Source organism: Poecilia reticulata, linkage group LG5, assembly GCF_000633615.1.
Source record: "Poecilia reticulata strain Guanapo linkage group LG5, Guppy_female_1.0+MT, whole genome shotgun sequence".
NCBI lineage: Eukaryota > Metazoa > Chordata > Actinopteri > Cyprinodontiformes > Poeciliidae > Poecilia > Poecilia reticulata.
The window spans coordinates 11,721,008-11,746,417 of record NC_024335.1 but is presented as its reverse complement, the minus strand read 5'-3'; the positions used below and the strand labels follow the sequence as shown (position 1 = coordinate 11,746,417).

General features: G+C 38.3%; 1 protein-coding gene across 2 annotated transcripts in view; it reads left to right on the top strand.

Moving 5' to 3' along the window:
- The first annotated feature begins 11,236 nt into the window (after window positions 1-11,236).
- The window catches only part of LOC103464721 (metabotropic glutamate receptor 4-like), a 177,370-nt gene continuing 163,196 nt past the window's right edge, over window positions 11,237-25,410 (top strand). The window contains exon 1 of one of the 2 annotated variants that reach the window (XM_008409022.2): window positions 11,237-12,108. The gene's annotated coding sequence lies outside the window, so the exon portion shown is untranslated. The remainder of the gene's footprint in view (window positions 12,109-25,410) is intronic. The other variant, XM_008409021.2, reaches the window with a different exon arrangement.

Sequence of the window (25,410 nt, the reverse complement as noted above, 5' to 3'; positions counted from 1 at the left end):
GATAGATAGATAGATAGATAGATAGATAGATAGATAGATAGATAGATAGATAGATAGATAGATAGATAGATAGATAGATAGATAGATAGATAGATGGATGGATGGATAGATACCAGAAGTTTGCAAATACTTAATAAAAATACACATACACTAATGCAATTTATTGATTAATGTCTTCAAAATCATAAGTTTACATACATTTTCTCAGTATTTAGTAGCATTCCCTTTTAAATGTATAATGTGGGTCAACATTTTCGTTTTCCTCCACAATAACCTTCTTCCAGTAGTTTGCTGGAATTCTGGCTCAATTCATCTGACAGAACTGCTGTAACAAGTCAGGTTTATTGGCTGCTTTGCTCACACATGCCTTTTCAGATCTGCCCACTAATTTAAGATCAAGGCTTTGTGATGGTCATACCAAAACAATGACTTTGGTGTCCTAAAGCCTTTTTATAATCACTTAGTTGCACCATAGATTCGCTCTATAAAGCGAATCGATATAATAGATTTTCTGTTACTTCTCTTTATGTGCACGCTTAGAAACGGATTGGACAAATAAAAGGAAGGAAACGTTTACCTCTGATCTTCTTCCTAGCAGTCATGACAGTACTCTTTCCAGAGTTGAACCTGAGGTTTTTCTGCACTTCATAGGACACACTCTAAGCAACTGTTGCATATCTGCACTGTAAGGTCACAAGAGCACTAAGTCTTCAGCATGCATGATAGAAACGATCGCATAGTCTCCCACTTTACAAGCAGTCCAACAATCTCTTAGTTTAACAGACTGATAATCCATGTAGAATTAAAGAAATGAAGTGTTAGCATACCTCCCTGCTGAATCTGACTAGTGATGTAAAATAAAGATGTTCCTTAAGATGTTCCTTTTTGATAAAGATTATAATTAGAGTGAGTTTATTGTGAGATAAACTCACTCCCAATTCTTTGCGAATGGGAAAAGGCCCAGAGAAGAGACAGGAGAATGGATTCATCCCGGACCAGTAGGTGAGTCCCACATTACAAGCCCGCTCTGCGTAACATGCGGCGACCGGCTGCTAATGAGGCAATGAAGCTTCAAACTGCTTCGCCACGTAGAGACCAAGCAGGCTGTGGATATAAGCAACACTTCGGGTGTTGGGGAGGTATGCTAACAGCAGGGAGGTTCGCATACCTCCCTGCTGAATCTGACTAGTGATGTAAAAAAAAGAGGTTCCTTAAGATGTTCCTTTTTGATAAAGATTATAATTAGAGTGAGTTTATTGTGAGATATCTCTATATTTATGCTGTTATTGGCTTGGGCTCCTGGAGGAGAAACCTGAGCACTTCTCTGGCAATTCTACAACATTCATGTTCAATATTTACTGTTATTTCAACTTTTAACTATGTTTTCTCTCAGTTTGTTTACTCGTTATAGAAGTTGTAAAAGACACTTTGGTTTCCTTTTTTCTGTTTCCACTCAAACCCCAGTCGATCCTGGCAAATGGTCATTCACACGGAGCCGGTTCTGCTGGAGTTTTCTTCCTGTTAATGGGGAGTTTTCATTTCCATCGGGGTTTGATTCAAAGTCAATGACACAATGCAAACAATTGTTCACTGTCACTCAATTCAGTCTGTAGGTTTTCTTAGATAAAAATGTTTAAATCAATTTAAATACAAACTGAATTTGTCTTCATTGTTTAATAACAAGAATGAATTGGAATGTATGTTTCATTGGATTAAATTGACCTTTTTTGTAACGTGCACTGAGATGACATGTTGTGAACTGGCACTGCATAAACATAATTCAATTATCACTTTCTGAACTATTAGTTTTACCACTTCTATCTTTAATAAGAAAGACGAATAGATTAAAGACAGCATATTGAGGCAGAGTGTCAATCAGAAATCCAGAAAATAAGCAAAGCAGCAGTACAGAAGGCTAGTCTGGGCCACCAGAATTATTTATGATCAATCTCTAAGTGGCAGCGGACACTTCACTGGGAGTGCTAGACATATCTTCAGAAATAGGTCCTTCACATTCATCATTCTTTACACAGTTAAGACGATAAAATAATGTTTTCTCCGTAGTTCAACAATGTTCTTTAAATGTGTTAGCTGCTTGTTTGGTTTATTTGTATTTTTTTTCTTTTTATATTATCTTTGTTTCTAGTGTCTCATTCTCTCTTACTAAACCATATTGCCTTCGTTGCAGAAGCAATTTCCTGCCAGGGATCAATACTGTTTCATCTAATCTAATTATTTATATTCCATTCAAGTTTCTCCCCATAGGTGCTGACATTTGAAGTCACTCCTTACTGCCTCACAGTTTTTTTTTAAATGGCTCCCTGTTAAAAGAAATCTGCTTAAAAAAGAAAAAAAACCAAACACTGAATCTAACCACAGAATAGTTGTGTTAAACTCTAATTCCTGTCAAATAGAAAGAATGCTTGAGGAGCTCAATCCTTTCAAAGATTAAATGTTTTATATTACTGTCACAACATGGTGACAGTTTTAGCAAATGTGTAAAAAAAAAATAAATTCTGTAAAAGTTACATACTCCAACTTTATTTCCATTAACCAGTAAGCAACTTACTGAAAACCTACAGACATGGGTGACATTAATATACAGATGTTGACAAAGAAAAGCAAGTACAGAAAGTATCTTTTGAAGACTAATACAAAATTCAGTAAATTACTTAACTTGATGTAAATTTAAATTCAACAAAACGGCAGTTGAGTGTGAGAAGACCAGTCAAACAAACTGAGTTGTGGGAAGACATCAATTACATATAGATGAATGTTTGTATATAACATGTTGAAAAGGTAAACTTGAAAGATCTTAGGGTTAGCAACAGTTTCACATTGAGACAAATTAACATACTTTTCTCTCTCATTTTCTCTCTCTCTTTCTTTCTCTCTGTCTTTCAGGCAAACAAGAGCATGCCTTAGACAATTAAACATAACAGTGTAGGGTCACACTAAAGGCTGCACTTTTACTCTGCTGTTTCCACGGCAACCTGTTCTCTTAGCAAATCTCTGGTGTACCATTCTAATGCAAGGGTAGAGATTACAGTCCCTTTCCTGTCCAACAGATGGCGCTCTCCGCTATAAGTGAATACACCAAAGTAGATTTTAATACATATGACTGCATCATGAAGTATTTTGTCTTCAGAGTCTCAATTATTTTTTTTTACATTCAGGTTCTTAAACACACAAATGTCTTAGGTTTTATATATATATATGTTTAATGATTTTTATTACTTGTTTTAGTTAGCTGTGAGCAGAAAATTATTGCATGGAATTTTTCTCATGTCCTACAGACATGACTTACATATTATTCCTCTGCTGTAGATATTATATTAGGTTCTGATGCTTATTTCCTCCAGAGTCTTTATTTATATTTGACACACACTGTACAATATGCACTCATGGTCAGTGCTGGGACCAATCAGAAAATGAGTGAAAAAGCAGTCAAAGTCTTAAAAAAAGTGATTAAGGACCCTGAGGGAGTCTTAAGCACTGTTTTTTTTTAAGTCTGGTTCCTTGAACATAAAGTGGTTTAAAATCTTTACTCAGTGTTGTCAGAGATACTGTCAGCCAGACATTCTGAACTGGGAGGAAATGCAGTGTTTACAGACTTGACAGAATCCCGAGGGGAAAAAAAGCTCTTATTCTTAGAAAGTATCTGAGGACATGATTTCGATTTCTGAGAAGTTGCTTTAACTTGTTGAACTAAATTGGCATTGATGCCAGTAAGACACACGATCAGATAAAACAGCACTGGCAAACAAATCAGTGGAGATTCGGAGAAAGACTGGGAAGTCTATAAGTGTAATCATTTAGATAGATTTTCCACTTAATGCATTGTTTCCCACCAGAGACTGAACCTTTAAGTGACTGTTTTTGAACTCGGAAAGGTAAAAATTCAAAGGTTGTCTAAAGAAATGTTCAGATATGTTACATGTTCGTAGATTTACAGGATGGAGCCAAATTAAAACTTCATCAGTGTTTCCAGATAATGTGCTACACAGTAAGAAACATGACACCCATAGACTGGGTTTCTCCTCAAGAGAACAAATGAACAAGGGGTCTGTTTTATATTAAGTTGATGTCGTCCCAACTGGACTCCTCCGGTCAAGAAGGTCAACCTTGCGATCTGGTCCTTAGAGAAGATGATACCAGTCCATCCTGAACTGTCCAGCTGAAACCTTGGCTGAACCAGAACAAACAAAAGTATGGGGGGAAAAACAGTAAGCTGTTATTCCATTTCATTTGAAAAGTAATTAGAGAATCTAACTATGCAGCTAACACAAGAGTGGGTGTCTTGAGGTCTTAGGTCCGTCTGGATCTCCCTCTTGCAAAGCCTGGACACCCTCCAGCTTCTCAGCTTGGTTTAAACTTTCCGATTCTCGTAAATTAATGTGAATCTAATTTCATGCGTGGATGGATTTTAAGGATTTCTGCTACAGTTTTGCTTTCTTAATTGATTGAGTCATCCCGTGTTCTTGCCACTTCGGAATAATCACTCCCACTTGCCCTTCATGTTGTTTTTCTCCATGCTCTGACCTTCTCCACCCCATAGCTCACCTGTTCTCTCTCTGCTAATGAGCCCTCTAGGTTTATAATCCCCCATCATCCCCTGACTCATTTGTCAGATTGCCTCCATGTTACAAGCCTTTAGTTTCCATTATTAGGTGTCTCAGCCTCTACCTTTCTCTTTCTTTTTCAAACCTCTTCTAATTATTTTGGATTTGGTTTGAATTTGTTGGAGGACTGCCTGCATGGCTAGTGTGAAGCTTCAATTGTCCTTTTATGTAAATTAGGAAATAACTTTTAACATCTTACCTTCTCTACCATCATTTAACGTCTTCAAACCCGTCGCAAGTATAGCTGACCAAATTACATAATTAAAGTCTGCAGTAGGGAACACATTTTGCTTCAGTGAAGCTATGACATTACATTAGACTTTTGCACAAAGTAGTTTTCCAAAAGCAGGCAATGTACTCCATTATTTCACATATAGGAGTGAGTTTATTTAGCTAGTGAACATGTGTATTAGATTTAGAGTGTCTTATCCTATACTCAAATAAGAAAGTGTGATGTAAAACAGACAGCATATTGCTGGCAGTCATATAAAAGATAAGCAGAACTGTCGCAACTGGAGTGTGGCGAAAAGTAAATGAGCCGGGAAATTCGGCTTTAGTGCTGTATCTTATAATAGGGCAATCCCTAAAGATAAAACGACACCAAGGGCTACGCAGCAGCTGAGGTTTGTTTAACAGACGAGTGTGAGGATATTGGAAACATTAACCTTTAAGCTCCTTTTTTCTCTCCAGGTAAATATGCACATTAATGACTAAATAAGCAGGAGACAGTGCAGTCCTGCCCAAGGCCAGAACAGACTGTGCTTGGCTTCAAAGATAAGAGAAGTTACCATGTTTAATTTGTTCTTTCTTTTTTCGACCTAATGTGGTATTGCTTCCTGTGCACACAGTCTTCATTTGAATCTTTATTATTCAAGAGCTTGCGTAAACTTGCCTTTTCTAAATGTTCTGAAAGAAAAGAAAGTTAAATCCATTGTTACAATCACTGTCTACAACAAACTGTGTCAAAAGTTAAATTTACTTAGTAAATATGTTTATATGATGCAAAAATAGGGCTTGTGTCTCATATATAGTGTTTTACAAAAATAACTTTTTTTCAATAACTCAAGCTTGAACAGACTGGATGGAGAGTGAAGAGTGAACATCAGTAGTAACGCATTGCCAGACATTTTTCATATGATTAGTTTTAGCTCATTTTAACACATAACCATGATTTGACTTAAACAGTGGATAACTATTGACTCAAAGATACCGACTCAAAAGTTGAAAAAAAAAAAAAATAAATAAATAAAATCCTGCATATTTATTTATTTTTTGACACAGCTGAATCAAATCATGGCTGATTAGCAGGCCTCTTAAGACCACAAGTATGGTCAGGAGATGTATACTACCAGGGTGATGAACCAATCCATTGGAGGGCTATGTAATTGTTTATGGTTGTTAGTTTGGTGGAAAATTTACCACCAAAACTCAAGTCTTTTGGAGTTTTTTTTTCTCCCTGGACTGTGCCTTGTTCTGCTCCACCTGTCTTCAACTCTGACCAGCTTTCATATTCTCACTTAAGAGAAGAGTCCCTGCAGCATGATGCTGCCACATCCCCATTCAATACTGGGGATAGCATGTGCAGGGTGTGCTTTATGCCATGTACCTGGACTTTGTAGTATAGTTCAAACATTTTGGTTTTGAATTCAGCTGAGCAGTATTTTATTTTATAAAATTATCTGAAAACAGATGCACACCACACATTTCAGATTTTATTTTTTTAAATAAATCCTTCTTCCACTTTATAATAATGTACATAGATATATGTTCATCAATCACATAAAGTCCTAATGCAATGCAATGAAATTTGTGGTTTGAAATTTTCTGATATCTGTTATTTGCAAAATATTTTGAAAACCACAAATCCTTTTCTTTCCACTTCAAAAACCATCAGTTTGTGTTGGTTTGTCACAAATAGTCACAAAAAATGCTTTGAAGTTTGTGCCTATACCATAACAGAATCATAAAAGTTCAGTGGTATTAACACTTTTGGATAACACTGTGTTTGGGTGAGAATTTGAGACACTTTTAATGTTTTGGACGTTGATAAATGTGTTAACCACCAGGGGCTGCTCTTATTCTGGCTACAGAAATCCCACACTGTCACTCACTTCAAATTCCTGAAGACTGGTCTGACAATTCAAGAGTAAAACAATTATGTGCACCGTAAAGCACAACCACAAACTTTAGCAAAAGAAGCTGCAATGGTAAATCTGTAATTTCATTGTTTATAGAATTGTGATGTTTTTTTTATATCAGACAAAAATCATTTACATATTCCAAGAACTAGAGATTTGTAATTTAATAATTATTGTGAAATATTTATAAGGATAATTAAACTGTCTTTGGTCTCATAAAACCTAAATTTCCTAGCGACAATTTCATCTCCTTTATTGATTTCTTGGTTGATATCTTAATGATGTAACATCACTGAAGGGGCTGGATATATGTGAGTTTGGAGGTTCACATCAAATAGATTGTTTTCTCTTCTTTCTGTTCCTTTAGAAAAACTCATTGTGAGCTTCAAGGGGTCAAAAGGCTACACCTGCGACAACTGCCAGCAACTATCTGAACAAAATATATCCCTCACACGTGGAGCGCATTTTTTCAGACTGCATGACCCGGCTGCCTTGCTCCATTGTTGTAACATATTGCTTCAAATAACAGTGGAAAAGTGACTCATTTGAGCGTCCTCCCACGTTTTGGCTAGACTCTCAGTGTCTTGATGCTTTTGAATCAAACATTTGAAGCTTTTAGATTCTCAATATTAAAGGACTGGAGGCTTATTTAAATATTTTACACAAAAATCTGGCAATTAGATTCATTTTTCTTCTGCTAACTGAAAAGGAGACTTCACATGTTTATTTAAATTTTAATTCAGCGGTTTGAAAAAAGTATTCATACCAGAAGCTAAATTGAAGACAAAAGTCCCATAAACAATGTTTCTCTCAATCATACAAAATACAGCAGAACTTACATTCTTTCCTGAAAGACATCAATAAAGTAATTTTTTCAAATCTTAGAATTTACATTTTGATTTGTTCCCTTAATGTTTCCATGGAAAAGGAGACGTCTGGGGGCAGGCGATTATGCCTGAGTGGCTGGTCCTTTCGACTTGGATTTTCACTAGTGACTGGAATTAACATGGCTTAAATTCTCTCCGCCCCATAGCTAATTGAAACAAGTAATCTCCAGAGTTTGCCTTGCATAGAGGGATGGGGAGGACTCAGCTGCATTACACGTTATCCTCTCAACAGACACGTTCAACAAAACAACAGCTCTGCTAGCAGGAAGCAAAGTGAAGCAACGATGGGCCTCCTGGAAGAAATAACTTTTACATTCATTCGCCATGGCTGAATAAATCATTTGTGCTAACCATGCTGAACAGAAACAGAACGCTGGTTTGAGGGGCTGACAGATGGAGGTAATCAAATGTTTTGACAAGTAATAAAATGATGTAGAGCACGCTGTTCAATAATGTACACAAGCTAGCTCTGTCATTCTTTTGCATGACTTGTACGGCGACACCACAGCTCAGCAGAGTGTATAGTCAGCTCAAACGTTTGGCTGGAATTTGCTCCAGCAGAGGTGCTGATGAATATTCAGAGGCTCAGCTGCCTCGAGGGTCCTCAGAGACAAGGACCCCCACCTCCCTAGTCTTTACTTCTACACACACATGCACTTCCCTCCACTTTTCTTTTGATCTGGTGGAGTGGGTCCAGCACTCCACAGGTGTGACCCACTCAGACCTGTGAAAGGCTCCACACAACACTCCGGCCTGTGATCAGGAAGGCAAAAGGAGCAGCTGCACAAATCTGAGAAAGCAACGGCTCAATTATCACCAGGGAGATGAGCCAATCGGGACAGCAGCGGCCACTGTAGCAGAGCCGGCCTGAGGAATAAGCAAACTGTACGGCTGCTTAGGGACCTCCTGCTTGTCGCCAGAGCCAAGACAGACATTTTAAAGTGACATAATGAGAGGCATGCTTAAATGCCTAAGTTAATGATTAGTGGTGATTTGTTCTTATGTGTAGGTTGTGGGCATAATTTCATGCAGAGTGACAACGTTTAAGTGGATTAACAAGTCAAAGGTATTTGTCACATTATCCTCCTGAAGCATTGGGTTGATCATAATGACTCAGCTCTTGAGTGGTAGATCTCATGTATCCAAAAACAAGACCATTTTGCATATTAAGCCAATATCTGCTCTTCATGCTTTGGGGGACATCCCGTGTCCATTTCGTCTGTGCTCTCACTTGAAAACATTGTTGTACCTCTCTCAAAACATCTTTGTATTGTGCTCAATCTCTCCTCCTCAGCCTTAATGAAACGACAGAACGGATAGAAAACAACCTCATTAAACTAAACGGCAACAGAACTGAGGTTTCACGATTTGGCCCACATCATTCTGCTAGCAGCCTGGCCAACAAGTTATCTCATATCTCGTTCCATTACTCCAGAGCTCAAGCTTCAAGTGGAAAACTTGAAAGTTATTTTAGATTCAGATCTCCCTTTAGATCAACATTCCACCAAAAATAGCAACCATCAGCTAAGAATAATCACAAAATGTAAATCCTTTTTAGCATCTCACAATCAATAAATAGTCTTTTATGACTTCTGTATGAGCTCATCATTCGTGTCCTCTGCATTGGCTCCCTGTCTACTTTAAAATTCACAACCCTGCAAGGACAAGCAGGGAAATGGGGAAATGAATGGATGATGTATTTTTGGCCTTTGTGTACAGTTACACTCACTAAATTGTAATATTACTGAAAAGTTCATTCACTTCAGTAACTTAATTCGTTAAGTGAAACACATTATAGATTCATTACACACAGACTGATGTTTCCAAGCCTTCATTGCCATTAATTATGTGTTCACACTTACAGCTAATGAAAACACAGGATTACAATATTACATCAGACTACTAGAAGAAAACCTTAATGCAGAAATGTTAATCTAATTTAAATGTTGTTTATTGCCTGTTTAAAGATTGTTTTTTTTATAAAGGTGCTTTTAATCTGCAAAACAAGCTCTTTGGAAAACATATTGATGGAATAATTTTGTATTATTCTCCTTTTAAACATCTTTAACACTTTATTTCAGAGTGTTCAAATCAACAAACTTGACCTCTGTGTGACTAAATCATGTCTCAAGCACAAAAGAGACAAAGTCTTTTCAGTTGTTGCTTCGTGTTGGTGAGACCCTTTTCTCCCTACTGTGCTCCTTTTGTCCTGATCCTTAAGTCTGTGTTAAAATTTTTGTTTTGTTAGTTTGGCCTTCCAAGCCTACACATATTTCTAACTAAATTATTGTGTTTGTTTCATGTGTCTGGTATACATGCTGCTTGTGGGTGTATGATTTCAACTTTCGTTTGAATTTTTCTTGTTGCTTATTTGTTTTTCAGTTTTTGTTCTTGCTTGTTTGTTCTGGATATGATGCTCCAACACTTTGACCAATGAGAACAGCGCTTATAAGTGCTACGCAAAGCTTAGGGATGCACCAACACAAAGTTTGGCCTGAAATCAATATTCAATATTAATACTACTGTCATGAGCAATAATCTATATTTACCGATGTTATGTATATTTCACTGCGGTTTTGGCACCTTTGGAGAAAAACCATCAGAAACAGATAAAAATAAATATTGGTTGTTCATATCAGCCCAGTTTTATTTATCAGACCGACACCGATATGTTAAAAAATTCCTAATATCAGCTGATACCAATGTTGGTGCCAATATATCATGCATCCCTATTAAATCTAGCATTACTTAATTTTCCTGTAGCCTTTTTTACCCCCGTTTTTCTGTGAACAAAACATTAAACTTCCCCCCAAATCAGGATTCTGAAGCATTACTTGATGAAGTGGTTTAACACTGAAGAATGGAGCTAGAGCTCACTGGTCTTTTTTTGTACTTTGTTTGAAGTACTCCAGTGTCTGTCTGAAATATAAGTTTTCTTGAGACAGGCAAGATTTTTATATTTTCCTCAAAACTTCAAGTAAGCCTTACAGCCATGATTACCCTCTACATTTTTTCTAGGTAATCACGCATGCTTGGTACACAAACAGCAATATTTCAAGATATTAAAATATTTTATCCCACTTGAAAGACTAAATATCCAAAGTTTTCTCAAGAACCGTGGTGGAATGCTTTGCAGGAAGTGGGCCCTCAAATAACGTCATGCAAGCTTGGAACAGTCCTGCACAGAAGCCAATTTTTAAGAAAAAAAGACAAGAACGTCTTTTTTCCCCCTTTTTTTTTTCTTTTTTTTTTTTTTTACACCAAACTACAACATAACTGCAATCACGTAATAACATTAAGTAGTTTTAAGCCAAGCTTGATTAAAAAGTAATTTATCTTTTTTTTTTCTTCTTTTTTCCCCAGAATAATATTGGACACACAGAGGCATGCCGTCGGACATCATTTCACAAGCAGGCTGTAGAGTGTGGCATCCCACACGCACACTTACAAAACACAAACCTATAGTGTCCAGATTGAGTTTTCGCACTCAGTGATTGGACTTGATATGTTCGTCATGGTTTACGCACAGCATCCCAACCGCTTTGAGGCTCGACATACTGCATAGGCTGCGGCAACACCTGTAACGTGCGTGACGAGCCACAACCGACATAGTGGAAACAATAAAACCAGCCCTGTTTCATTAGGAGCTCAAAAATGAATTCGTTAGTTTATCCATGCAGCGTGTTAATTATGAGTTTGATGCATTTTGATTCAACATGATCACGCAAGATGTCATGTAGCTACACTTTTACACATAGTTCACATGGTTTCAACTGATCCGTAGACACGGACAGATGCAATGAGGTCCGGCAGTGCTCGAGGAGAAGGGACGAGGTGCTGAAATCAATGTCAAAATTAATATTTTTACATGCCAGCTACTGATTAAAACGTCGGCAAAGTGCTGTTGATATTCTGCAGTTTGTCATTCAAACGTTTCTCCCATTCAGCGATGCTGTGCTTCCTCTCCCGATGAAGGCGGTGGGTTGGGGTTGCATTTAACATCAATCACATCCAGTGCACGGAGCGCACGCAGTCTTCAGTCTATCAGTTGGAGAGTGTATGCTCTCGCCTCGGGTGTCGGATATGCGCTCCTCTCCTGTTTTATCCAGTTGAAAAAAAATCTGATGCCCTTTTCGCTGGAAAAGCGTTGGCGAGTGGCTCCACCGGACCTGCCTTCCCCCTCCTCACTCGAACAAAGCCTGAAGTTGGGACTTGAGGAGTTTTCAGCACCACTTTTTCGTGGACAGCGCTCGCAATGAATTCCGGAGATCGACGCAGCCTCGAAATGCGCTTGGATTCCCGCTGGATACTATTGAGTTACAGTATTTTTTCACTGAAAGCACAACCGTAGTTTTTCAGGAAACATTCTATTCTCCTAATATTCCAGCAGAAACAAAAATGAACGTTTTTTCCTTGGATATGGGTCACTCCATGTAGATTCCCCGTGGGCAGGAGAGCTGGGTAAGTACAGAAAAAAAAAATACAAACAAACAACAAACACTATTTATTGTAATCAAATGTGTAGAAAGCATCGTGACTTCAATCTACCTAACTGTCAAAGCAGATGTTTGATGTGCGCATTTCTGGTCGTTTGGGTTACATGACAATGTGCGAACCACCTAAAACATTTGAATGCGTCTTTAAGTGACTAGCAGCTAACAGATTTAGATCAGTTGTGCAAAGTAAACCCGCGCATTGGGTTTGAAAGCAGTGCAACGCCCTGAACTGTAAGTGTATTGATTTTTTTTTTCTTTAGCGTGCTAAGGCGCAGCGTTATGCGTGGAGCTCTGTGCCTCGCTGCGCTGCAGAGGCGCCTGAAGTCTCACAAAATATGATAAAAGAATGACTCAACGTGGAAACTGCTGCAGCCGCGGGGTCTTCATATAATTATAGTTACAGTTCTGAACGACCTGATTAACCGTGGATGAATCTTCTCTTTGTGCATGAACCAATCCTGTTTGAATCTGAAAGGGCGCAAACCGCCGCTTCCTCAGCATCTCCCCCAAGATCTGATCTCATCTCATCCCCCACCTCTCACCTCGGGTCCCCCCTGTCAGCCTCAAGAACAAGTTGAATCAAGCCGAGGGCAGGAGAGGGGAGCGGGGTTGTGGGTGGTGGGGCACCCTATAGTGCTTGGGTGGTATTCTCTGAGAGCGCGTTGGAGGTGGTGAAGGGTTGCCAATCACTGGAGATGTGCAGATGTGCAACCTCTTATTAATACAAGCCTAACACAAGGCAGTGCTGAAGCTGCAAACCAGAGCTAACTTTAAAGGGTTGTTCTGTTGACAGTGGTGTATCTTATACCAAATTTGCACCTGCTATGCTTGGTCTAAAGGCATGTAACCAAGGGCTAGAGTTCATGGTCAGGGTTTATAAAATGAGTAAATGCCTGACACACAAGGAAACCCTGGTTTTAATACTAGTTTCCATTTTGAGGTGCTCCCAGGGGCCTTTTTGCTGTGCCACAGATTAGCTTTGTGCAGTAGTGCTCTCACAGGTTCAATTCATGGCGGGGTGCTGCTATGATTACAGCCAAATATGCCATTGTATGCATTCCCTCAACTTACAGGCGAGGAGGGAAGTGCTCTTCATATCAATGCATAATTATCTCAAAAGTGAGACTCAGCAGAAAAGGGCTTTTAATTCGGCCTCGTCCAGGTTTTGAGGTCCCGTGAGGTGGATTTTCTGTCTTGCGTTGGGTTTTTCTTGTTGCTGTGTTCTTCAGTGACTGATAGCCTACCTGGCTTTAGCAACAAAGCATGCAAAGAAATCTCCCCAAGAGAGAGATTGAGGGGAATATTTTGGGTGCAGATTGTGTAGTTGGCAGGGAGGCTTTTCAACCAGCCTTAGATTTACTTTGCCAAGCTTTGCTTTGCTTATCTTGTCCTCTGAGTTAGTTTAGCAAGTGCAGACTCAGCAAATAAGGCCTCTGCTTTGCCTGATGCGAAGTTATCTTTAATATGTCATGTGCTAGAATGTAAGGAGCTATGAAGAGATACTGTAGCACAGCCTCATTCTCTGTTTAATAATACAGGAGGACTCGGCAGCACACTGGATTAGCAAGCCTGCAAAATGCAGACTTTTCTGCATTTCACTCCACTGGCAAAGAGGTCAAATAATGAACATGTTGCATTCGTTTCACAGAAACTATGATGATCAAAGTGTTTGAAATCTCTTTAGGAGAAATAGAGACGTTTGATCCAGCTTTTCAGACAGACTCCCAAGCCGTCGAAGATTTTACTCTAGCTGCTTCACAGATCTTTCAGACAGGCTACAACAAACAAACATGTGCACTGCTTCCCAAAACAGACCTGTGGTCAAATTCCCCACAGACCTGCATTGTTCCCCTTTTACGAAAGCTTGTGGGGCAAAATGTGTGCACAGACCGTGGAGCCCAGGTTCCAGCTTCATCCTCCTCCTGGCAGACGCCATCTGCTCACCGAGGGAGGTTTTCCAAGCGATTCCATACAGTAAAGACAGGCGACGTGGGGGACATGGCTGATGTATACGGTCTGCTGACGTCCTAAAGCCTTAGAAATGGTTAATTATTTTTTAGACTGGTAGATGCCGGAGTTTTTGTTTTCCTAAACCTGTCTATTTGTTTTTATTATTTTGCATGGTTACAGTCTTTACATGGACATGTACTGAAAACCTGTTTATTCCTTATGATAATGAGTAGTTTATATTCAGGGAAATGAACTCTATCTTGGGTTAATGGATTTTTTCTCTCCACGTAACAAGATCTCACATAAGCAGACAGTATTTTCTCTGATTGTTCTAGTTTTCCTATTGTATAAGGATCTAAATGTGAAAAAGCAACAGGTACATAATTTAGCAGCTTAATGTCAATTATGAATGCAGTGTTTGTTATTTGGCCTCCACTGATCAGACAGATCCTCCCACACAACCATAGTTTTAGTTCTTATTGTATTTCTATTAAGTCATTTATTCCATATTAACGTCAAAATGATGAAAATTGTTAACATTGATATGAAAACATCAACAAAAAAAGATGCAAACAAGGTATGTTGCGTGTTTCCTGAGTCATCAACATTCTTCCTGAAGCGGTATTGTGTGAAATGGAGTGTGAAATGAGTGCACTTAACATCCTTGCAGTGGATTATGCACATTATCTTACACAAGGGTTTCAAACCATTTTACCTTCTGCCATCCCTTAAAATGTACCTCTCCTGAGTTCTTACAATGTTCCCTTATGTAGATTCAGTTTTTTTTTGCAGTCAGTTCATTCTCAGACATCCGCACTGAAAGACCATAAAATAACTGTTGAGGTGTACCTAAAAAAAAAGCATTGGTGCATCATTATTGAATCCAAAATTGTTCATTGTTGTAAACACAGAAACCCACTCTCACATTCAACTCTTTTTATTTCTCAATTGTTTTGTTTTCTCCTGCAAAGTGCAAGCTATTGAGGAGGTGCAATACCTACATTAACAAACAAATGATGGTCTTGCATCTATTCTTTAATAGAACCTCAACACGATTGCAGATTCAAAGTATTTTCTATTTTTAGACCGTATTGTTGAAATAACTGCCAATTACACAGGAATGGTAATTTAGCCAAGTAAGAGTACATAAAACTGTAAGAATTATTTAAAATAATTAACAACCATGAGAAGTATTCATACCCTTTGAATTATTTCCCTTTGTGTCGTGCAATAGCTGCATTTTTTAAGGCAAGGACAACAAAATTTCAGGAATTTTAGTAAATGAAAATATGAAAAGTGTGGTATTTCGTTGCCCTGAGTAAAATTTGGATATTGTTTTATAACCAACCCTGATTTAAACTCTTCCAAAACCATTTCTCTGTTGTATTCATCAGTCTTCATGATACTGTATGTTCACTGATGTTGTTTACCTCTAATAGATACAATATCTGCAGTTATACTAAGATGAAACTACACACAAGTGAACTATTTATTCATTCAGTGACTTCTGAATGCAATCGGTGGATGCTGGATTTTATTTCCAGGTGAATTTTAAAATGGCTGAATACAAAAGTATTTCGAGAGTTTTACTGAGTACAAAAATCGATGACTATAGTTCCTTTTCATTCCACTTCACAGTTATACTTTACTCTCTGCAGGTCTATCATATTAAATCCAATAATATTCATTCAAATCTGTGGTTGTAACATGGCAAAATCTGAAATATTTCAAGGAGTGGGCCTCCTTTTTGGACGGCACGGTATTAACTTGTAATTTCTCATGCTGATTTTGTCCCGGTGACTAATAGCTGGTTATTATTTATACAGCTGGAGCTGCTGGAGTTTGAAGTATTGGCTTGAACTACTTGATATGCAGTTTTACTCGCAGGGACACTTTCTGTTTCTCATTTCCTCTCTTATTAGGAATTCCCTGAATAACTCTCTAACCATCGCAGACAGAAAGAAAAAAAAGTAGACCTGAGATACATTTCATTTTCATTTTACTTTTTGATTTTTAATTCCAATGAAATCCAGTGATGATTATACGAATATTTACTGAAATCAATAAATATGTGTGATTTAAGTAAAAAGCTGCTCTTTAATGTCAATTAAATTTTGACTGTCAGTTTACAACAAAAGTCTTTTTTTCCAATCAAATAGTATCTAGCCTTTTGATCTTTGAATAGTCTTGAAGAGAAGTTGCACACTTTTGCAAGTGAAGATGCATTATTTAGCTATCAAGTACAATAAATGTAAAATATTTTTTTCAAATGTATATTTCTTTTAGTGCCTTCTATTTTAGTGCCATACATAGCTAAATAAACTTTGTTACCTTCTACTACCTGTGATGAAATGAATGGCTCAACTTTGAAATTCCTGCACTGCAGCAATAGCTCTGAAAAAAGCTAATAAAAAATAAAGGCATATACTTGTTTTTTTTACGTCAATATTTTATGAAAATCTGTCTGAGGATTTTTATTTATTTATTTATATTTTTGCCAAAAGAGGTACTACTCTTTGCACCAAAGTTATTCACATATACAGGCAGCAGTAGCCCCCATCATAGAGTAGAAATGGATATCACTTTCAATTTTACTTTTTCCAGTCTAAGTGGCCTCAGCGGGCCACAATGGAGCAGAAAAAATACTGCATTTTGAGTAAAAAGGGCAGCCAAGATCACTGCTACAACCGCATTTTCAAAAAATGGTGCAATAGGTAGCTGCATTCATCTGCCCACAGGTCTAGATTTGCTGGGAATGAGTGGAACATGCTCACTTTTCCTTCTGTGAGGGGGCTACAAGGAAACATCACGGTGGAAACCCTACAAGCTCTGCAGCAGGGGAAGATGAAACGGATGGACAGTAAATGGAAACGTCTCCGTTTCTGGTGGTGTTTCATACTGGACTGTATAAGGAAAAATAAAGTTTAACATTTATGTCTGCTTATAAACAAGTGTGCCTAAAAAAGTAATAATTCAAGTAATTTTTTTAATCAGGTAATTAAAATGTAAAATCTTATATTGCATAGATTTATAAATATAGACTGATGTATTTCATATGTGTATTTCTGGTAATTTAGATAATTATGGCCTACAGCTAATCCACAATTCAATTTCATTGAATATAACATAAGGAAGAAGTATTTTTAATACAGAATTAAAAGACTGCTAAAAGGACATCCATGTACTGTACAGTGGACTTAGCAGTTCTTTCTCTAGGCTTTTTTTGCACTAATTACTGCATCAGTGCATCGTGGCAGGGAGACAGACATTTCTGGTGGTCTGGTGAGAGGTGGGGTACGTAGGTCGTAAATCCATCTGAGGACAACTGTACGTGTGTATTCTGTTATTTATTTAATACTTCTGAACTATGCATGATGGAACAGTGGCAGCACAGCTCAAATACAGGATTTTTTAAAAGAGACCGTTAATACAAGAAGGGTATATATTTTGCACTCTTTTCAGACTGAGATTATTTTTTTCCCTCCGTTTTTCTTTGGTTATTCCAAATTTAAACACTTTTTAAAAAGTTTTATTCACTCTCTTAGATATAATATTTTGTAAAATAAATAAATAAAAGGACTGCCTGTTTTAGACATGGATTCCAAAAACAATGTGGCAGCTTAGTAGTTAACATGCAGAAAGGGTTCAAATGTCAGCCTGAAAGCCGGATTAATTGGTGACTCAAGATTGTTCTGTGGTGTGAATGTGAATGTGCATGGAAAATCAGAGATTTTGTTATTGTAGTGGGAACACTTTGGGTTCACTCCGGGATCAAAACATGATGAAAAGCTAGATAAGATGCAGTGTTGGTATTCACAGCAGTAATAACATGCAAGAAACCTAAATTTTTCTTTTATTCTCAGTTTGCCAGATTAATGAGTCCTGTCTCAAGCATACCCTGCAAAAACTATAGGTATCTCACCACTGTGAAGGGATAATGACACACTTTGCTCTGTGAAATAATGGCTTTTATACATTCTGATGTTAAACTGTGCTTCAGTTTCCTCAGGTAATTAATCCTTACACGTCTTTTCCTCAGCCCATTTTTCATTGTGAGTGTGTCTTTGTTAGACAAAAAAATAATAATAAATCTCTCAAATATTTCAAACTACAGTTTCAGGAATTATTCTCCATGTGACATATTTTCACTATCTGAAACACATTAAAACATTACTGGAGGTTTTCATTTGATTGTTGTTTTAATTACAGGGACCCAAAGAGCAATTCTGAAAAGCATCTATCTATGTTACTTTTCATTGTTAACCTTAGTCTTGCTTCATTTTCTTTGCTGAACTCTCCAGACCACCTATTCTCTATGCTTTTTTCTATGTCCGTGTTTAAACGAATAAATCTCCTGACATAAACACATGGAGTCATCCACGGAGCTAAAGGCTGTATATTAATGAGCAACAAAAACAAATTCAGCCTTTTCTTTACACAAAATTATGGCCGCAACAAACAAAGCGGCCGCAGACTTTTGTGCTGAGCCTATTTCAGTCCTCTTCCTTTTCTACCCAAAGAATGACATTCACAATGATGCCAGAGATGAGAGGCTTGGCTGAGAATGAGAGATGTGTCACTGGTGATATTACCTTTAGCTGTTGCATCCTATTTTCCCAAACTATCACTTGTAATTTCTTTTCCTGCTATTCCTGCACGGTTGTGTAATGTTTGCTGATTTCAGTGTTTCCCCTGTGATGCATTTGCATAATGAAATAATAGAAAAGAAGCCAACACATACTCCTTGTTCAAGAACCATATGGGTAACCATAGATAGATGGATGGATGGATGGATGGATGGATGGATGGATGGATGGATGGATGGATGGATGGATGGATGGATGGATGGATGGATGGATGGATGGATGGATNTGGATGGATGGATGGATGGATGGATGGATGGATGGATGGATGGATGGATGGATGGATGGATGGATGGATGGGTGGATGGATGGATGGATGGGTGGCACTTTCCACCTCTGAATGTGGGTGAGAACTGTGTAATCATGAAGTGCACTCTGCATGTTCTGTTCGTGCTCATTTTGAATCAAAAGCTCGTCTTTAAATACACCCTATCATTTTTCCTCAGTTCTTTGTAATAATAGTGATACATACTGTTCCCACTTATTTATCATATCTCTTCTTTTACAGCTCGGGTTCCAGTTTGTTCCGCTAGTAACTTAACATCAGGTCGAAAGGGAGTATTTCACTTTTTTGTTGCTTGGTTGGTTCTCTATTTTCACCGAATGGTGAGAGTAAATGTCGATATTCTTGTAGCTGAGGAGACCTTAACCCACTGAAGGTCAGAAAACACCAGATTTTCTGCTGATAGTAATTTATCCAGGATATGTGCTGTATGTTTTTATTTATTTATTTATTTTTACATGTGTTTGGGGGAAGAGCACTAAATTAAGGGCACATCTTTAGAAAAAAAAAACTTATTGACATAAAACATAAAAAAATGATCTGGGGACATTTTTCAAAAGACCAGTAGATATATTCAGTGCTTACAAATAAACTGTGCTTTTCAAATATAGCAAATAGTTCATATATTAAGCAAATATAACCTATCTGTTCTTGAATTATATTTATTGTCACTGGTGTTTTAATTTAGTCTAAGGTAACAGCCCTCATTAGAAAATCCTCCATCTTATAAATTGTTTCCTGTGCAGTTGGGAAAAAAAATGCTATAAATGTGATTTATTCTTGGCAGACGTAGTGTACAGTGGTGTAAAAAAGTGTTTGTCCCCTTCCTGACTTTTTTGGCTGTTTGTCAAACTTAACTGTTTCAAATTTAAATATTAGTCAAAGACAACACAAGCAATCATAATATAAAGTTTTCAAAGAAGGGGCTTAAAATCTCAAATCTACATGGTTTTGCTGTGTGAAAAAGCGATTACCCCCAAAATCTTATGCATAGTTCAGCCACCTGAAGCAGCAACAATTGCAGTCTAACGTTTGCAATGACAAGAAATAAAAGCTTGAGGTATTTTGTAAGTGTAATGAATCTGTATAATATCTGGGATCACTTTCTAAAATGAGGGGCAACAAATTTTTAACTTTTTTTATGATATTCAAATTTTTTAGATGCACCTTTAAGAAATGGCAAGGACCGACTGAAGTAATGCTGAATAAAAAGTCGCCTTCAGCTTTTTAATTTGTATTACATTCACATTCTGACCTCAGAACTTCCAATTTTCAAGCTAAAGAAAAACCTTCAACACGTTATGAGCTCTGAATACAAACTGGACATGTTTGAAGGTTTTTTTCACCAACTCTTTATTTTTAATTTTGACGGCATAATACAAAGAAGAACCTGTACTTGTCAACAAAACGCTTTGGTGTTTTAATGCATAAACGAGCAGTGCGATGTTACTCAATTATATTGCTAGTAGTTAGCCCATTCACTGAATGCAAATATTTATAAATCTACCTTCATCTTTGTATTGTAAATTAAAGTTTGAGTGGAAAATGCTAAAAGAAAAAAAAATGCAGCAAAATACTTAAAAAAAATTTTGTTTTGTAAGTATAATATTTATTTGTAAACACTTGCCATTATTGTCAGATGAGTTTTTTGAACTGATCTGTTGTGATCATATTTTTTTAAAGGTCTTTGAGACATACAGTTCAGAAAAATGTAAACTCTACAGAACCTAAGGTTGTCACCAGAGTTGTGTGTGTTTCAGCAATGTCATTAAAACATCCAATATTCTAATGACATTTCTCTTCACCCCTCCAGCACACTTCATCCTAAGCTTGGAAATGACTCAGCCAAAGATCATTAAAGCTGTATGGTCCAACATAGCATGAAAAATGCCAGTTTTCACTCTGTATTTTAATTGGCCAACTATTTCACAAAAACCTCATGATATGTGGTTAAAATGCTGTGAAGTGCTGCTTTTATTCTAGTTGTTATTTTCATGAGTAATCTACTTCTCAAGTGGAAACGTCCCTCGAGGATTTGTGACGAAGGCACCTTCTGCGCACAGCGATATCAGGGAGGCTCATGTGTAGTAAAATATATGCACAATTTGTTTTTTTGGTATAATACAAAAATATCTCCGTTATGTCTTCCACTTTTGAGCTTAACTTGAGGCTGGCCATTAAGCAACCTGCTTATTGAGTGGATTTCAGTTCAGATGGTAGAAATTTGCAATGAAGCTGTGCTGATGCACTGCTTTTAGCATCATTTTCCCAAAAAAATATGAAAAAAAAAGTCACAGGTTTGATGGAGGTAGATGTGGATTTTAGGTTGTTTTCTGGACTCCTGCTGTAGAAATCGAGATCACTTCGCAGCCATCACTTATCAACATGGGTGTTGATAAAGTGGCTGCAATTATTGGCTCAGACATGTGCATTGCAAATGGAACCCTGGGCTTTTACATGGGGACAGCACAGGTTCTCATACACTCTGCCGGCTGGAAGGAAGGCGTTTGACTCAAAAAAATGACTTGGCTCAGAAATAGATTGCTGGGGTTGCTCTGATGAGATTAGTGTGTTGCAGGATCGGGAGAATTGAGAGCACATAGACGGAGCTCTATGGCGGCTATAAGGCTGATATACCCTAAAATTAGCATCTCTGGGCACTAAGGCGAAGCCTGAATCCTCTGATGGCCTGTGGTGATTCATTTAACTTTGCAACGGCTGATTAAACTGTCTCTGCCACCTTTTTAACAGAGCATGACGGGATGACACTTTGACATATGGAACCTGCTTCATTTTGAATTTGCACTTTGCCGTTTAGAGCTATCAGGGGCACCTGTGTATGAAAGTAAAACTTGTAATCACCGGCGCAGATGTGCAAGCAACCCCACAAAGGCGAACTGGTGGGATTCAATTTAAGGGATGATCTTACTCAGCTGGAACTTGTAAACTGCAATTCTGTTTTCTGATTGTGTCTGTAAATGAATTTGAACATGTCACCCGCACATGCATTCTTCTTCGAGCTTTCTTTCAGCTTCGATAGTGTGAAAACAACCAACCCTGGAGAGAAGTGAAGGAACAAACGTGTTAAAATAATGTACAGCAGTAGTATTTTTGTCATCAGACTTATCTCTACGTACACACCAGAGTGTTCTCTGAACCGTGGTCTTTTAATCTTCAGCACGTGGCTAACACTAACAAGGCGTTCCAAAAATAAAATGAAAACACTACACCTCCAACTAACTGTGGCATTTGTACACGCTAAAGATGGAATATTATTTACCGAGTTGTGTGAATCTCTGTCTTAACCCCGTCCACCTACACTTTGCATGTAGAGCTAAAAAACCATATGTAGATGCTACTGAGAGGCGTGCACGCACACTTACAGGTCAGTACAAGAAAAATCATACATGCTCAGACTGAAAACAATTGTTACAACATGCTACACGTTGAACTCATTTCATGCGACTGCAAATCACAAATGCACGCACCCCTAAAGGGGGTAGATGCATGGAGAGAGAGCCCATGGGCTCGATGAGAGCTCTTCTGAGATCCCTTTAGTCCAACGTGGGTGTTTTGTCTTCCCTGCGAGGGATCCTCGTTGTTTTGCGGAGGCAGGTTCAGTTTTGAGATTAATGAAAAGCTCCATCTTAGTCATGAAAAGAGCATTTTCACAATCTATTTAACATCGTGCATACCAAGGGCTCACATTAGGCGCTGTTGACTTATGCTTGCCTACAGCAGTGTTTTCTGATGCATTCATCGCCACTGCTGAGATCTTCTGTGGGTAAGCCGCCCCCCTCCAGACGTGCCCATTGAGTCTTTTTGCATTCCTCATGTTCACTGTCGGGAAACTCATTCGTCAGAGCAGAGATGAAATATGGCACACAACTGGAAGTCAGAAGGACTTATTGAATATAGTGAGCATAATAAAGCTTCCTGAGGACTGAGTAAAGTATTGTCCAAAGAAACAGAGGCTTCAGTATCTCGCAGCACGGCTTCAGGATGGTTAGCCAAAACTCTTTAAGGTCAAACACAGAATTCTGTGAGAGCGCTGAGAGTGGTAGCAGGTCAAAAGTTTATAATGCAGGATGTTTCAGTGTCAGCGATTACACCAAGCTGACAGAAACTGAAATGATGTAATAGGCTGCAGTGGACAAGTAAAAGAAGAAAATACCAAAAACAGCTAGATACTATTTCAGCTGTTGCCTCTGGTGAAATATTCAGAGAAAATGGTTGTAATTACACATAATCTACAGTAAGGGCAATTAGATTGTGGTGTGTCTAAATCATAGCATGGATCACAGGATGATGTGTTGAATTTAGAAGCATTCCAGGAATTGGTACACATTTTCACTGCCTATCCCTCCGCCCCCTGCCTTGTTGAAGCTTTGTCAGCATCTCCCCCCATGCCCCTCCATGGGCATTGGCCTGGACATCTCTGAGCTCTTTAGAAGGATTCTTAGGGCCCCTTTGAGCCACAGCCTCTGCCTCTCTGTTGCCACCAACACCCTCTGCCCAGCTTGCCCATGCAGCCCTCCAAGCACTCGCAACTTCTCGGGATGTCAGTTGGCATTACAGTAACCCCCCCTTATGCCTGTGATCAGGGCTCAACCAGGCAGAGGAACTGGGGCAAAGCAAAAGGCACTCGCTCGTGAAAGCCAAGCAGAAACCAGGCGTCTCTTCCACAATGACCTTTTGCGGAATTTTAAGAATTGTGATGTAATGTAGTAGGAGATGAGTGACGGTGAAAGGAACACTCAGATTTATCTGTTGGTGTAAACACAGAGTGGCTTCCACAGCAAAATGGGGGACAGCTCAGGACTCCAGTTAGCGTTTTTAGTTGGAAGACAACTGGAGGGCCCATTCAGAGGCCGTACTCTCTGGTCCTGTCCAGGTTGGTTCGTCTGTCGGGCTAAAATGGCAGAACTGCAAATTCTACTTGACAGCACAAGCTCCCCGTAGGGAGACTAAGTGGCGTCAACCTGTGGTCGTCACACACTGTTGCTGACAAGGTGATGATGAACACCTTTCATTAAAAGGCAAGACCTGTAGGCTTCTTAATGCCAGCAGAGAAAGGACAAGGAAGCCGGGAAGAGAAAGTTATGAGGTCCAATATCTGTATGGTTTCCCCCACCAGAAACTCTTTGCATGTCATCATCCTGCATGTTTAAAAAATTCAAAAGACATACAATCATAAGGAGGGAAAAAGCTTTCATCTTGGATTTGAGTACTCCAGTGAAAATGACTGAATGTCACAAGCTGCCGACAGAGATACAGATGCTGAAATAAAAATATGGTATGTAGATTTATTTTGCTTAAGGGAATAAAGGACCAAACAGGAAGTGGCAGGTACCTGTTTATGGTTCACTACGTAGAAATTGTGACTTGAAAAGCTATCAAACTGCCAAAGCAATACTTTCTGATTTGAGATTGCTTTGATGGGACTGAGCTAGATAACAAAAAACTTTGCAGACAACAGTTTTGCATTAAGAGAATTGTTTTGTAGTTGTTTGGACCATATTTTCTTTTCTTAATTTCAGTGGATCTAAATTTTGAATGAATTCAGTTTGGACAAACAGGGCTGATCAACGTGTTTTCCTACCTTAATGAGGGCCTCTGGTGTGCAGACAGGTATAACAGGTACAATTTTAAATTGTGTCTTCTTGGGCTTCCAAATGTAAGGTGAAGCCCCCATTACATTCTGAATGAATATTTCATGCTGTAGCTCAGATAGTGATGGTTTTTATTATTACAATGTCACGCTATGAATATTTTTTGACAGATGTTTCAGATTCTGTTAGAGGGTTCAGGAGTCACACTGTGTGCCATGAAAGTGCATCACAGCCTGAATTCAAACAAAGGTTCATCACAGAAAAAGGAAAATGTTGAACCAGCTATAAAAGTTCCATTGTCAATCCAAAATATGCAAAGGAAACAATATTGATTATGGAAACAGTAAAAAAAAAAAAGTGCTACTCATGCAACTGCAAGTCAAAGCTATAACCATTATAAGCAAAGCGGAGCCTGCTGTGTGGTCAGGAAGATTAAAATCTTCATTTCCATTGATTGTTTAAAAAGGGGAGATATGAGGCTTTGGTTCCATTAAGGTGGGATGTAAATTATGGCATTAGGAGCAATAAACCAGCCTGGCTCTTTCAGTAAACATCACTACCTGAAGAATCTTTGCCAGTACAAGGCACAAATTACTATAGGCCTAACAAGCAGGTTTTAACCCTCTTACGTTAAAATAGCTCGGAACCATTTCCATAACAACAAGAACCATCAAGAAAGGAAGTTCTATGATTAATCTTTCCTTTTCTTTCTTCAGTCACAGCACCTTTTCATACCCTGAAATTTCATTTCAGTATTTCAGGCCATCAGGCTGTAGAAT